General features: G+C 44.2%; 1 protein-coding gene across 4 annotated transcripts in view; it reads right to left on the minus strand.

Moving 5' to 3' along the window:
* Lrrc8d (leucine rich repeat containing 8 VRAC subunit D) overlaps nt 1-13,287 on the minus strand; it is a 125,056-nt gene that overhangs the window by 94,621 nt on the left and 17,148 nt on the right. For 2 of the 4 annotated variants that reach the window (XM_004635742.3, XM_023720312.1), the window contains exon 2: nt 4,187-4,329. The gene's annotated coding sequence lies outside the window, so the exon portion shown is untranslated. Of the gene's footprint in view, nt 1-4,186; nt 4,330-4,563; nt 4,638-4,668; nt 4,690-13,287 lie in introns of those variants that run through there. The other 2 variants (XM_023720314.1, XM_023720313.1) reach the window with 2 other exon arrangements.

Here is a 13,287-nt window from a genome sequence, read left to right on the forward strand (position 1 = left end):
ATTGTTCACCATTTTATCATTTTAAATCTGGGACAACTGTTTTACTTTGGCCCTAATTTGCCACCTGTCTACTATCTACCTTGGGATACTGAGAGGTCTGAAGATTGAATCCCTGTCATACAGAGATATACTACTACTTTACAAATATAGAAGATATAGGTCATTAACAGATATCCAGTTGAGGATACTAAGTAACTTTGTCACAAAAATATTTGCACTCATCAGAGACAAAAAACAAAACTCTAGTCAGGTGTGGCTGGTGATAAATGCCTGTAATCCCAGCTAGTTGGGAGCCTCAAACAGTAGGACTGAGTTCAAGGCCAACCTGGGCAACTTAAAAGACCCTGTCTAGGGCCTGCAAGACAGCTCAGCAGACTAAGCACAGGGACAGGGTTCGATTCTAGGCACCACATGCCATGACCCCCACACCCTGAGCCAGCCACCAAAACTGGGCATGGTGGCACATGCCTGGGCGCACCCCTGTAATCCCAGCACTGGGGAGGCTGAGAACAGGAGGACCACTATGAGTCCACGCTGCAAAGTGAGTCCCTTTACTGAATACATTAAAAAAAAAAAAGGACCCTATCTCATAATAAAAAATAAAAAGGGCTAGAGCTACAGCTCAGTGGTAGCATAGCTGCCAAAACATGTGCCAGCCTTTGGGTTCAATCGTCAGTACTCTCCCTCTTAAAAAAAAAAAGGTACAGTACAACTTTTTAGGGTCCTTGAGAACCACTGTGTTCCAGTTTATAATACAGTAATTTTTACTTTATAAGTGAAGGAAAAAGAAAAGGTTTGAAATAACCTTGCATTTATTTCCCTTCTCAGTTTTTTCTCAGTTATTAGCTTTTCCTTGGCATTTAACATCAAAGCTAGTTCCCCTTTCATCGGGAGCCTCTGTTATGAGACACATGGCTGCTTCACAAGTCAGGGCAAAACACTGGGACAGACACAAACAGCCGTGCATCGCACACTAAGGACACATACATGTATCATTTGACCCCCTCCCTTAGAAAAGAAATGACATCCACTTTACCCTTTTCCCCCTTTTTTATTTTCTCCTCCCCTGACGTCTGGATACAATGTTATACAAAGGGAGTTATACTGCTTAGACAGAGCTTAGAGGCTGGGTTTGACCCTAAGCAAGCCAGCCCCACCCCTGGGGTGTGCCGCCCTTGGGGTGTGCTGAGACAGCGATTGAGACTGGACCTGGTAGTGGGCCCCTGTAATCCCAGCTCTTGGGAGGCTGAAGATAGGATAATCACTATAAGTCTGATTTATGTAGTGAGAACCTGTAGACCCTGTACTAAATACAAAAAAAAGGGAGTTACAGACCATTAAATTAGAGAGAAAAATTAAGGGCTTATCCAGCATTTCCCTATGAAAATAGAGTCCAGATTTTAATTTATATTCTTCTAAACACAACATCAAAAGTTCTGCTAAATAGTCTTAACCTAAAGCACTTTTAAGTAAGACAATAAACCTATTTCTAGCTAGGAAATATTAAAATACTAAATAGTTGGGTTTTTTTTTTTCCCCCGGAACCAGGGACTGAACTCAGGCCCTTGAGCTTGCCAGGGAAGCGCTTATTCTACTGAGCCATCTCCCCGGCCTGTAAATAGTATTATAAAAATATTTACTATGTAACTGAAACTTACATGAGTTTGGCCAAGCTTTGCAATGATGTGAATTTCTTGATGGATTATCCCAAGCCAGCGGGAGGAAGTAGGTGTGTATGATGGCAATAGTGCTGCGTTATAGGGTGAGCCATAGATACCATTTATTAATTTATTATCTGGGATATAGACCATCCTGAGAGAAAGCAGGCATGTTTCTATGAATTCTACAACACTGTCCTAATGAGACCCCTCAAAAGGTGACTTGCTCATTAAGACCTGACAAAATATTTCACCACTGAGCTGTGGCAGCAGAACACAAAATACACTGACTCAAATACAGCTAAATTCAATCACAGACACAGAGGGAAGTATAAATTTTAAACACAGAAAACAAAACAAACAAAACCCTGAACTGTGGGCCAAGCCTGAGGGGAGAGGAGCAGGAAAGGACCTGGAGCCAGGAAAGTACAAACTTGTCTGTCAGTGCTCCTGGAACTGAGGCACAGGCCATGTGAATCAGCACTGGCATCTTCTCAGGGAGCAGCTTTCCAGGCCACAAAGGAGCCTAGGCTACAGATCCACAGACATGTGCAAGTCCCAGCAGCCTGCTTAGCAGCTGCGCCACGACACCTTGCCAGCCTTAGTTTTCACTCTCCAGAAACTGAGTAAATGATTGCTATTTCACTACACTGCTCAAAGAAGCTACTAACTTTAAAGAAGACACAAAAATATATATACACTATACATAGAAAACACTGTATAGAGAAAAATAATCTAAAAGCCAGTACTATTATTATTGTGTTAAATTCCACTAAGATGGGAGTAGATACTGTATCTAAGTAGAGGACAGATTTTAGATGGAACACAGAAACCTGTTGTAGTTGTACCCCACAGCAGAGTGCAGATGCTGAAGGAAGTCCTTAGTAAGTTAGACCAGAGGGCTAGGACTACACCTGGTATAATAAAGGAAGACACTGACTCTACTGGTCTTTAAGACTATCCTTGGGGTAGTTCAGCTCAGTGGTAGAGTGTTTGCCTAACAGTAAGGCCTGCAGTTCTATGGGGGAGCTCTCTCAAAGACTTTGCACTTTTCATCTTGTGATGTATTTTTCAGGAGGCGGAAACAGACACCTCACAATTAAATTCAAACTTAAATACATATTTACTTACCTAGCAAGGAAAAAATAAATTGTTTAGTTCTTTTACTATGTCTTGCCTACTTATTTTCTAATATAAATATGTCGATTAGTAGTGTTACCATGATGGTCAAAGTAGCTACATTTTTTAAAAAAAGACTACGGTTCTAAGGACTGTCTAAACAACAGGATTTTACAATTCAAATTACTTCCATGCTGTTGTTCCTGAGGAGAAAAGGAACTCCGGTACTAGTACCAGCTTACCTCAGTACTAAAGATGTTCCTCTCAAAGCAGAATTATGCAGTAATTACATTTATTGCAAATTTTTCAGCATTAAAATAGTCACCATCACCATCATGACATTTCAATTAAATGAAGGACATTAGCACAGTATATGAAGTATTGTTGTTATACACGTTCCTCTGTGCACATAACTTGCTCACATTACTTCTTCCAAAACAGAAGACACTACTGACTGTCATATTATTCAACATTTACCAGGTCGTCAAATTGATCTTCAAACTTTCCCCCTTCCCTTACTGTCCCTGCCCAACAATAACATTTTTTCCCCTAAGTACTATGGAATGGAAGGCAAAAAAGGCATTCCCGGGGGGAGAAACTGTCTGGAGAAAAGAGAGCAGCAGAGGATTGAAAAGCAAGGTCTGCAGCCCCAGCCACCCTTGTCCTAGAGCTTCCCTCGCCTGTGACCACGGAGTGGGAGCAAGGGAGGAATATGAATTCACACTCTTACCTGGTGAAGTTGAGAAAAGTCATTTTCAATTTTACTTTGCTGACAGATAGAATTTAATAAATAAAGACGTCTGGTTCATACTTTTAAAGCACCGTCTGTCTCAGCACGGGGGGGAAACCACAGCGCAGTTAACAAGCCAGAAACCAGACTGAACACCTCAGAACTCACTGCTGTCCCTCATTTCTGGTCCCTACCTTTCCGGCATAGTCTTTATGTCTGCATCACTAGTCCCTGAGTTTGGGATGGCCTGGCTCTTCCGAAATAGAATGGAAATGGTACCCTCAGCTTTAAACACGAGATGGCACGACTCTTTCTCCACCTTCCAGGTCACCCACCCACCCACGTATCACTTTCTTCCTCACCCACGTCCCCATGTCACCCTCACACCATCCTCAACAACGCCCAGTTGTTTCAGGCCTCCCAGAACAGTTACGTGGGCAACCCCAGCCGGAGAGGAACAAAGAGCAGCGGCTGGGGCAGCAGAGAGGGGTAGCACACAGGGTGGTGGGGCCAGCAGGGGACTCCTGGGCGAGCCACGCCACCGCCGCCCAAGGCTTCCTGCCCACGCCTGGCACACCTGGGCGGCAGGCACAGAGTTCGCCGGGGAACCCAGGACACCCTGGCGAGCCCCGCCACAGCCCGGGCCGCAGCGCCCCCCGCGTCCGCACCACGCGCGCACCTGGACCCGGCGGCCACCCTGCTCCCTCAGGGTGCTCGGGGACTCTGGCTTTGGGCGGGCTCCGGAGGCTGGGACCGCGGCGCGCGAGACTTCACTCTTCCATCCTGGGAGCCGGCGGCGCGTTACGGACAGCCGTGCACTTCCTGTTTGAAAGCACAGGGGAGAGAGAGGAGAACGGTCGGTGGGTGTGCGGTGGCGGCGGCGGCGCACGCGGGGCCGAGATCCCGCGATCCCGAGGTCCCGGGGCGGGCGGCTGCCCGCCCCCCCTCCCGCCTCGCCGGCCTCCCCTGCCGGCCACCTCGGGTCCCCACCGCGGTCCCTCCCGCTCGGCCCTTCCGCCCCGGCCGCTGCCCGGCTCCGCGCGCCCAGACAGGCACCTCCATCCGTGCAACCCGCGCTTCCTCCCGCGGGCGCCCGGCCAGCGGCCTCCTTCCTTTCCTTTCCCCACTCCTGCCCCGTCCCTGCCCCTGCAAAGAAATCACCTCCAGGAAGGTGCAGAGACAAGACCGAGCCTTTTCAGCAGGAGAGGAGGCTGGATATATGTAAATGTTCAAAGTTAATCGCCACAACCCAGCAAATCCTCTACAGCCAAGCAGCAGAACAAGCTTCAGGATGGGCATTTACTTGTCTCGTGCCTCACTGACTCAAAGGAGAAAACACGCATACTGCCGCCACAAGCTGAGCTGTCACGAGCTGGAGCTGGAGCGGGTGGGGGACATACAAAATAGTCTGCGTGCCCCCTGGGGCTCCATCCTCCGCGGGTCACCAACATTCACGTCTACCACATTCCCGTCCTCTTTGCGCGCATTCTTCCAGCACAGGATTCTTTCTCTGCGTGTAAAAGTCTGGGATTACGCTCGTTTTGTTGAAGTCTGACTTAAATGAACTTCACAGCAGTGTTTTTTGCTTTTTTTTTTTTTTTTTTTTAAGTAAACAGATGGTTGAAGGCTCCAGAAGTTGTGACCTGGTGCCCTCGCACCCAGAATCTAGCCAATTATAAGCACTTGGAGGACTGATAGTGTCTGACAAACAGCTCCTTTTATCATCAAGCTCTTGGCTTGAATAAACCATTCTTGTTCCCAAATTACAAATATAAAGAATCATTATTCTAAACTGGGTGTGTTGCCACAGGCCTGTAATCCCAGCAGTCCAGGAGGCTCAGGTAGAAGGATTTTAAGTACAACCCCAGCAAGACTTGAATTTTTACAGGCTTTAACCAGTGATTGAACTCAGGACCCTACTGAGCTATCTCCCTGGCCCCAGGCTTTGGATGTTAAAGTCCCTGGGTTCAATCCTCAGTACTACCCCCCTCCTCCCAGTTCCCCACATACAAAAAAAAGAAAAAAAAAAAAAAAAAAAAAAAAAAAAAAAAAGAAAGAAAGAAAGAAAGAAAGAAAGAAAAAAGAAAAACAAAAGAAGGAGAAAAAAGAAAAAAACTATTAAACAGCTAAATTCTGGCTGAAATAGTAACTGGCTCATATTAAGTTCCTACTCAGGCTAGACATCATCCCATTTTAATCTCCTCTTGGACTTAACATTTTCCAAGAGTTCTGTAAAAAATCCTATTCCCCTATTCCCAAATGAGGAAACAGGGTCAGGGAAGTTAAGTAACTGTCCTTATGTCCCTGCTAGAAAGTAGTCAAACGGAGAGTATCTGGGCCACTTCCTTCATGTTCTAAGTTCCTAAAACAATAGTGAATTCTAGAGGAAAAGTCAAGTCTAGCAACCCTTTGGGACCCATTTCTTCGTCCCAGGATGATCTGACAACTCACAGGCTATCCTGCCTGAACTGGTTGGGCTCCTCACCCACCTGATTTGTATGCATCTTGACAACCGAGGGCAAGGACACAGTACTCTTTCCGTTACTTATTACTGGCTCTGTCAGCCTTTTCAGAATTACTTGATGGCAAAAGGTCAAAAGGTTCTAGGATAGTCACTCATATGCCCAGGTACAAAGTCTGTCTAGCTCAGAATCTGATCAGCTGACTAACATTTGTCCTATCAATTCACTTTCCTTGAACATGTCTGTTTTAATAAGGCAAATGCTATTTGCAAAAACAAATGCATGCGCTCAACTTTTAGGAAGAAAGTTGACAATTTCTCATTTTGTGTTTTCTTCTACTCAGACATGGTGACAGGTGCCTGTAGTCTCAGCATTCAGGAGAATGAAGAGTTTGAAGCCAGCCTGGGCCACGTATAGTACTGTCAGAGTTCAAGGCCAGCCTGAACTACATAACTAGACTGTCTCAGGAGAAAAAAAAAAAGCTCTAAGCACTTATTTTAAGCTCACTAGCCAGTAGCCATTAACCACCTGGTGTAGGCCAACAAACAGAGCTCAAAGTAAAAGGTGGCAACAGTGAGCCAAGCAAGACAAATGCATCTCGCCTGCCTTTCCGTCCCCTCCACCAGGGCAGCACAGACTGAAGTTGTAAAACATACAGATGAACCTCAGGAGCACTGGCTACAGAGCAAGTGAGAAGCACTCCTTTTCTTCTAGTACACACAGGCTAACAAGAGCATCCTAAAATCCTCCTGATAGGTCTTAGTATCCTCCTAGGGCCTCTCAGTCCACCTGCTTCCTCCGCTCAGCCTTTTGCTTATCTGAGACCTGTCAGCACTTCACCTCCTTTGTTTGACACACTCTTCTGACATCTCTGTGCTGCTTCCTGAAGCACTGCCATTTCTTTCCCAGCCAGGATGCACTGGGAGGGGGGCACAAAGTAGGACATTCAGCTTAATTCACTCATTTTTAAAATCCTGTCAATAATTACCATGTTTTTAAGAAAAGATTTCTAGGGGCTGGTGAGATGGCTTGGTGGTCTAAAGTACCTACTTAGAGCAAGCTAAGCACAGGGACCACGGTTCAATCCCCCGGCACCACATGCCAGCCGGCCCCGCCCCCTGGTGGGCTGGGCTGGCCACACACACACACACACATAAATAAAAATTAAAAAATTAAAAAAAAAAAAGAAAAGATTTCTATTTCAAAATATCTCTTGGTATTCTTGCTTTCATTTCCATTATTCATTATAACCCCAAGAGTCCAGAAGGACAACCTCTAGAAGAAAATAAAGCTCGAAAGAAAAGGCAAAGAAAATGCACTTTTTAGTTTTCATCTTTTGAAACTTGTGAGATTAAACTAACTTTCAAAAAAAAAAATTCCTTTAGTTCTAAAATTCAATGTAGGGGCCGGGGAGATGGCTCAATAGAGTAAGCGCTTGGCTGGCAAGCACAAGGGCCTGAGTTCAATCCACGGTTCCACACACACACAAAAAAAAAGTAAAATAAAATTCAATGTCATTAATATAAGAATAGCCAATAGTTAACATTCCTGTTTTGCCCTATGAAGTTTGTACTGTTTAACAGATAACAAAATACAAAAGCCTATCTACAGGAGCGAGGAGTCATATTCACCTATGCCCTGTGTCCATCCTGATCTTACTCCTCCTTCTGGAGCATGGCCAACTGTAGGGTAAATGCAGCCCCATTTACCTCTGAGGATCCCTATAAGTAAAACACATACACAAATCCCTATAACTAAAACACATATAAAAATATGTATGAAGGGGTTGAAGGTGAAGCTCAGCTGCAGTATGCGCACACACAAGGCTCTGGGTTCCGTCCTCACTGATCCATACTGTGCATACATCCTGCAGTAATAACCTGAAGAATGCCTCACAATTCGTGCCATGTTTCCCAGCCCCAATAGCCACAAAGCTTAATGGTCCAACTATTCTCCAGTGTCTATGTTTCACAGTGAAGTTGCCTCTTCCCCATTGCTGAATAGGAAAAACATTTAAATCACAACTGTTATCTTTTTTTTTTTTTTTTTTTTTTGCAGAACCAGGGATTGAACTCAGGCCCTAGCACTTGCCAGGGAAGCGCTTATTCCACTGCGCCATCTCCCCGGTCCTTACTGCTGGCAATCTTTTTTCTTTCTTTCTTTTTTTTTTTTTAAACAACTGTTATCAAGAGAAAAAAGTATGCTCCTAGGCTGGTACAATTGATGCCAAGAAAATTGATCCTGGAAGAATTTGGGGGCAATTTCTTTGCAAGTCTCCATTCTCTAAGTAGCAAAGTCCACCACACTTGGCCACATTTTTGTGCTAGCCCTTTGAAAGGCTCCAAACTAGTTTCAGGATTGTTATAGTTTGTGTCTAGTTGTCCCCCAAAAGCCTCATGCAGTCATGGGGCAGATTTCTAGTTTGTGACTAACTCATGATCCACTGGGATTATGGGTGTGAGTGCTGCTGGGATTACGGGTGTGAGGACCGCACCCAGCCTGGGGCCTAGCCTGAATGCAACCTAAGCGAGCCAGAGTTGCCCTCTCTGCTGCCAATGCTGCTGCTACTCCTCCATTTCCCGCTTGCTCTTTGCCACCACCACAAAAGGTTGCCCTCTGTCATGTGCTGCTCTGCCTTAGAGCCAGCTAAGTATGCACTGAAACCTTCAGTAACTGTGAGCTAAATAAACCTTTCCGTCCTTCATTTTGGGTGTCAGGCATTTGTCCCAGCAATGAGAAGAGTATCTGAGAAGGCTAGTAAGTTTATCTCCAAAAGACCAAGGCTGCTTATTTGTTTTCATTTTAAAAGAAAAAGATCATGAGCTGGGTGAGTGGCACACACCCCTAATTCCAGCATTTGGGAGACTAAGGCAGGAGGATCTTCTGTGAGTCTGAAGACAACCTGGAGTTACATAGTGAGTTCAAGGCTGGCCGGCCTTGAGCTACATAGTGAGACCCCATCTCAAAAACCAAAAACAGAAAGATCTTACTTTGGAAGTTAAAAATGTTTGTTACAAGATTTCTCTGAGTGAACATCAGGACTCTCTGTGATTAATACAGATAGATTTTTCAAGCAAGAAAATGAAAAATGACAAGCTATCTGGTTTCCTAAGAGACGGCCTCTGCAGAAGCAGCATTCCCAGCACAACATTCCTGTCATAGGCTTTACTTCCAGGCTAGGACATGTAACAAGATTTTCTGGGAAGGAGATTTCTGGCACTCGGGCACACCGCCTGGCCTCTGCAAAATGTGGGCACTGCTTTCAAGGAAGCTTTCCTCAGAGCCAATGAGCTGGCCTGGCTGGCATTTCTCCTGTAGAGGGTGAGGAGCCATCTCCTGGGAGCCAGAATGGTGTCATCTCTATGGCCAAGCGCAGCGAGAGGCTGCAAATCAGCTCCATGAACACCTGCCCACAGCCTCACTTAGGCTCTCCACTAGCCCAGAGCTTCCAGGTCTGGAGCAAGCTGAGGAGAAAGGCACCCCTTAAGAGGGCCCAGGAGCAGAATGCCAAGACCCAATCCCAGGGCAGCAGCACAGGCACTACAGGCCTGCGCTGGGTTCACCCAGGCTCAGCGCCTCGACATGCCCAGCTTCCAGATGCACACCACAAACCCTGCACAGAATTACTACCTCGAGGGGCTGGTGCCCTAAGCACCTGTCTGGCAAGCACAAGGACCTGGGTTCAAGCCCCAGTACCAGGGTTCCTATGCCGGCCCTGGAACCCTGGGTGCACTGAGCCAGCTACCAAAATCAGGCATGGTGGCTGCGGCACACCTATAATCCCAGTGCTAGGGAGGCTGACACAGGAGGATCACTATGACTCTGAGTTGCATAGCAAGACCTTGTACCAATTAAGTAAATAAATAATAAATAAAAGATTAAAAAATAAAAAAGAATTACTACCCCAATCTATGAAACAAACTGTCACTTGCTCTGCCCCTAAATTCTTCGAACTGCCTTTGCAGGGAGAGGCCATTAGCACTGTGCTACAGCTCCAGACCAGATGCTAAGTGCTTTTCTCAAACCAGTGGGTAATGGAGCTAAAATGCACCCTTGATCTATTCTTCCTCCTTTTAAATGGACAGAAATGAGTGGGTGCATTTTGGCTGTGGACTTATTATTCTACGCTACATAGCTTTTACTCAGAAAAACCTCACTTTTGAAATAGTTTGTGAAGTTCTTTCTCAATCATATAACTAGTGCTTTGCAATGGGCTGATATAAAATTATAGTAATGTAAGTACATATAAATTGGATTAAATATGCTCTTGGACTACAGCATTTTATAAATAATTAAATAAGACAGATCCTCTGGACAAACTTTTTTGGTTTTTTTGGCGGAACCGGGGATTGAACTCAGGCCCTTGTGTTTGCCAGGCAAGTGCTTATTCTACTGAGCCATCTCTCTGGTCCTCCTCTGGACAAACTGTAATAGGCAAAATCTTAGTATAATTTTTCCAAGTTTCCCCTCTGGTTCTTCAGTTAATGTATGTATGTAAAATATATCACATTGGCCGACATACTATATTGTGAAGGCATAATATAAAAGCAGCAGCCAGGTGTGGTGGCACATGCCTATCATAACAGCATTATGGAAAGCTGAGGTAGGAAGATCATAACTCTAAGCCCAGTCTGGGCAACTTAGCAAGACTGTCTTCAACAATTAGATTTTTATTTATTTATTTATTTATTTTTTGGCAGAACCAGGGATTGAACTCAGGCCCTTGTGCTTGCCAGGCAAGTGCTTATTCTACTAAGCCATCTCTCCAGCCCCCTAGATTTTTTAAAAAAATTTTTTTCCTAGATTTTTTTTTTTTTTTAAAAGGTGAGTGGAATTGATGTACTTCACTGCAAAGAACCTGGGTTCAATCATTACCTAGGAAGAGAGAGAAGGGAGAGGGGAGAGGGGAGGAGAAAATGGAGAGAGAAAAGAGGATCGAGAGAGAAGGGGAGAGGAAAGAAGGTATAAGTTTGGCTAAATATAAACACTCACACAGAACTGAAAAGTGTTCAAAATGTTCCAGCACAAGCAGCCAGGACTGAACAGCCTTGAGTTATTTACTGACTGCCGATTGTGGTACTACAGACTGAACACTGTCCTATAGCACAGCTTTCCTTGGAAGGCAGGTTTTGTCTGTTGATATTCTGTGGTAGATACCTCTGATTCCTTCCCTAAAGAATTTTCAGTTTTCTTTGGGCATTCTTATTTTAAAAATAATATATTTTAAAGAGCAACAACTTAATTGGTTGTAACACATCTAGCAAATATAATGTTCATTGCTATGAAAAAAAAAATGCTCTTAAAAATGACTTCTAAGAGCCAGACTTGGTGTTGCACGCCTGTAATCCCAGCAACTGGGAGGCTAAGAAAGGAGGACTGCCAGAGTTTGAGGCCAGCCTGGGCTACAAATTAAGAGCCTGTCTCAAAAAAAACTAGTGATCAATGGGGAGACAGGCACCACAGCCACCTAGGATACCTTTACATCCCTAGAAAAAGCAGGTTCTTTGGCAACTCACCCAGGTCCCCTTCCGTCCTTCTCTCAGCCAGAAGCTTTCTTTCCCCCAAAAAATAAATACTGCTCTTAAAAAAAAAAAAAAAAGACTGTAAGGTAGCCAGGTATGGCAGTGCACACCTGAAATCCCAACACTCTTGGAAGTTGCAGCAGAAGGATCACATGTTCAAGGCCAGTCAATTAAGTCAGTAAGTGACTTAGCAAAACCCTGTCTCAAATAAATAAATAAATAAAGGCTGGGGTGTAGAGCAATGTATGTATGAATGCTTAGGCCTGAGGTCCTGGGTTCAATCCCCAGCACACCCCTACTATGTGGAAGTAGGAAATACAGCACTGATGGGAAAATCATGAATCACCATCCTGAGCATATCATTTCTCAGCTGTCCATTATAAGAACATTTAATTCAAACAATACACTTCATGAAGTAAGTTGTATGGTAATAACAGTAAGCTTGTCTTCTGGATGGTTAACAACCTAAGTTTGCAGACCAAAATTAGAGAAAAAGGAGGGCCGCAAGGAAAGCCAACATTTTGGCCCTAGCCTTCCAAGGTCACTTAAGACTCAGGACATAGGAGAACCTGTACTGTAACATCATGTAACTCGGTAGTGTCCCAAATTTTCTGATCAATGAGATTATAGCTCCAAAGAGGAAAGTGATTGATGATGTAGAGTGTGCCTAAGGAGAGTCACATGGAGAGAAAACATTCTCTCAGGCTTTCACAGAGAGCACATTGGCCAAGCAATGGCCGTGACTCATCCACATGACTGACACTGACGAAGGTTCTACAATCTGAGGTACAGGATCTCAGGATAAATCCTGGGGGATTTGACTGACCTTATCAGACCCCAAAGCTACAACTCTTGTTGCATAGGTCCTGCTTTACCTTGGTCTTAACCATCCAGCAGAAAAGTATAAAAACGAAATATAAGAAGTAAAGCCATACTGTTATGTTGAGCTGTAGGGGACTCAGGTCAAAAATTTCTGACATTGCCAGTCAAGTGGAAGACCCAATACTATTATGGGCTACTGGACTCTTTCAGAATATTTTGCTGAGTTTACACACCTATAATATTCAAATAACAAAACTTAACCAAAAAAAGGGTATACAGATGAATGTCCATTTTTTATCTGTGTATTCAAAGTGGTTAGGATAGATATATAGTTGCATTCTCTTAATGAATAGAGGGATTTGTTCTAATGGTGTTTGTAAATAGGATATCATGTCCGCATCTAGCACAGCAATTAACTACTAGGAAGAATGTATGCAATGTGTTAAATTACTGAAACTGTTCTACCAATCTGGTTTGAAACTGTCTCATTGCTATTTGTTTCTCAAAATTATGGAAAAAAAAGAATAATACACTTCATGAAGTAGGGTTGTAAAATTGGATTGTGTGTTTTCATCCTCTTCTTCTTGTTCATGGTAGAATGCTATGAAAATAAGGAGCACTTAAAAAATTCCAGAAATCTTACCATTGAGAGTTACTCCATTTTTTTTTTTTTTTTTTTTTTTCTTTTTTTTTGGCAGAACCAGGGATTGAACTCAGGCCCTTGCGCTTGCCAGGGAAGTGTCATCTTCCCCGCCCCATCTACTTTTAATCCTAGCTCAAAACATGGAAATCACTTTACATGTATTAACTCACTCACTACTCATAACAACCCTATGGGAGTATCTTGATGTTTTGGTCAGGAAAAACAGAGACATCTTAAATGAATCCCCAAGTAATAAATGTAAATCCCAGCACGTGGGCAAGCTGGTTAGCCAGACTCTACTTTTAACGGGGGGGGGGGGGGGGGGGGGGGG

The sequence above is a fragment of the Octodon degus genome, unplaced genomic scaffold, assembly GCF_000260255.1.
Source record: "Octodon degus isolate 3935 unplaced genomic scaffold, OctDeg1.0 scaffold00074, whole genome shotgun sequence".
NCBI lineage: Eukaryota > Metazoa > Chordata > Mammalia > Rodentia > Octodontidae > Octodon > Octodon degus.